A 2,893-nucleotide genomic window follows, 5' to 3' on the forward strand; every position below is an offset into this window, starting at 1 on the left:
TCTCATCATCCTCCTTGAATAGCCATGGGGCTCCCAATGAAGGCAGAACCTTGTGCCCACTTGATGGGGTGCCTGGGCCCAGGGATGGCTAGCCAAAGTGGAGCCAGGGTGTGTGTCTTTGTTCTGGGCCAGGAGGCACAACCCTCTGCTGGAGGGTTGCCCAAAGCTGGAGGAGTGTCATAGAGTTTGGTTCCACACAGAAGTGGGCACCAGAGCCCATGTCCTGCACCCCACAAGCCCACCCATGGCCTCCAGGAACAGGCCTACTGCTTACAGCAGGAGACCACCTGCTCCATGTTCCTGTAACCAGATCACGATTCCCGACAGGGACCACAATATCTGTTGCACATGCCTCACCTACTCTTAGGGTAAGGTGGAGACCAAAATGTGGTGTCCTCAGTGCCAGGAGATCTTCCTGCAATGGCACATGGGCTCAACCAGCACCAGGCCAGTATCACCCAGCTGGTGTAGTAACTGCTCTGCCAGCTGCTATTAGGGCCTGAGGGCAATATGGGCATGTGCAAGAAGCACCACAAGCCCCTGAAGCTGTAATACAAGGCGGACCAGATGTTCATCAGATGGTGTGAGACTGGTACCACCAGCAGAGTGGCCACAATGTGTGGCCACTTGAGGAGGCAGTGGAGGACTTCAAGGAGCAAATAAGCTGGACCACCTGAAAAGACTGAGAGACTTAAAGAGGTGTTAGACACAGGGGGAGAAAGCATGAGCTAAACTCTTGAGTCTGACCCATATGGAGAGGGAGAAGATCATCTGGGAGTTTGAGAAGCTCTATTATTCTTTGAGGGGTCATGAGTATTGCCTCTTGGCCTGTCTTGAGGAACTACATTTGTCTATCTACAACAGCATCAATGGCACCATCACCCAGTTGTCTTGCAACATCTCCCACATGAGTAGCCCGATTGCCCAGCTGGAAGGAAAGCAGCAGCACCACAACAGGGAGTTCCTGCAGGATATCAGGAATACATTGAGCAGAGCTGAAAGAATAAGGATCTCTTAACCCTGGATCACACCTTCAGATCTACAAGATAAAATCTACATTTGTGCTCAAAAATGTCTGTTCTTGACCAAGAATCTGAAGCAGTTCACAGAAAAAAAATGCAGTCAGATATAGAGAAAATCTAAGAATTGAAAGAAGCTCAATTATACTCAGTGGAAGTGACTCTGGACCCAGACACAGCCTTTCCCAACTTGATCTTCTCCTGCAGGAAGTGCAGTACCGTTACCTCCAGCAGAACCTGCCCAACAACCCTGAGCAGTGACATCTGTTTCCATGTGTCTTGGGTTCTCCATGTGTCATTGTTGGCACATATAATTGGGAGGTAGCGATGGGAGATAAATCAAAGTGGACCATAATTCAATGTGCAGAAAATGTGGAGTAACTTTGTCCATCCAAAAGAGATTATGGGCAGTGTCCTTGTGGTATGGGAAAGAATACTGGGCTCTTACCTTCCCAATTACTTCCAACCACCAGAAGACCCCTTTCCAGGGGTAGAGATTTCTATGGATTATGATGCTGGTGAAGGTTCCTTCTATAACATGACAAACAGGTGTCACATATTTCATTACTCTCACACTATGTTCTGTGACCCTGTCCAGCCCTGCTTCAGTCTGAATTACTCAGGAGGGAAGAGTGCATCCCTTCTCATCATCTGACCCATGAGGGGACCAATGGCTCTTCTGGCCATGTTGGCAATCATGCTCATTTCATGGATACCTCCCATTGAGGAGATGAACATAGGCCAAAATGGTTTTTGCACATAATTCTACCTCAGGCATGAGGTGTCTTCTTGCTTGCCACTTCTTGTTAATCACATCTGCATATCATTACCACTTTCCATGCCCTTACAGTGGGAGCCAGTTTATTCACTTTCATTACTATCCTTTCCCTTCCCAAGAAAATGCAACATGTAATGAGAAGTATCAAGATTGCTCATAAATGAAAACCAGATGAAAGAATAAAATAAGAAAGAAAGAAAGAAAGAAAGAAAGAAAGAAAGAAAGAATAGTTAATACCTATTTTCCTCAATATATTTCAAAAAATAGAAATGGAAAGAAAACTTCCAAAGTCATTCTACGAGGCCAGCATTACCTTGATTCCAAAATCAGAAAATGACCTCATTTAAAAGGAGAAATATATGCCATTATTCCTGGTGAATATCGACACAAAAATTGTCAACAAAATACTAACAAACTGAATCCAAAAGTACATTAAAAGAATCATTCACCACAATCAAGTGGGATTTGTTCCTAAGTTGCAAGGCTAGAGCCTATTTAAAAAAAATCAACATCATGCACCATATTAATAAATAAGAGGATAAAAAACATATAATCCTCTCAGTAGATGCAGAAAAAAAAACATTTGAGGAACTACAGCATCCATTGTTGATTTAAAAAAAAACCCTCATAAAAGTAGGGATAGAGGGAATAAACCTCAAGATCATAAAGGTCATATATAAAAAACGCACAGCTAATGTCATATTCAATGGGGAAAAACTGAGAGCTTTTCCTCTAAGACCAGGGACAAGACAGAGATATCCACTCTCACCATTGTTATTGAGCATACTACTGGAAGTCCTCTCCTCAGCTATCACAAAACCAAAAGAAATAAATGGCATTCAAATTTGCAAGGAAGAAGTCGAACTTTCACTATTTGAATACATGACACTCAATGTAGACAACCCAAAAGACTCCACCCCAAAATTGCTAGATATGATACCCAAATTCAGCAGAGACACAGGTTCCAACATCAACATACAGAAATCTGTTGCAATTCTGTATACCAATAATGAAACAGCAAAAAGAGAAGTCAAAACTCAATCCCATTTAAAATTGCACCAAAAATCATAAGATACCTCGGAATAAAACTAACCAA

At 43.0% G+C, this 2,893-nt stretch overlaps 1 pseudogene; it reads left to right on the forward strand.

The window, feature by feature from the left end:
• Positions 1-244: 244 nt before the first annotated feature.
• LOC102960963 lies at positions 245-1,745 on the forward strand (annotated as a pseudogene).
• The last annotated feature ends 1,148 nt before the right edge of the window (positions 1,746-2,893 follow it).

This window comes from Panthera tigris, chromosome X (genome assembly GCF_018350195.1).
Source record: "Panthera tigris isolate Pti1 chromosome X, P.tigris_Pti1_mat1.1, whole genome shotgun sequence".
Lineage (NCBI taxonomy): Eukaryota > Metazoa > Chordata > Mammalia > Carnivora > Felidae > Panthera > Panthera tigris.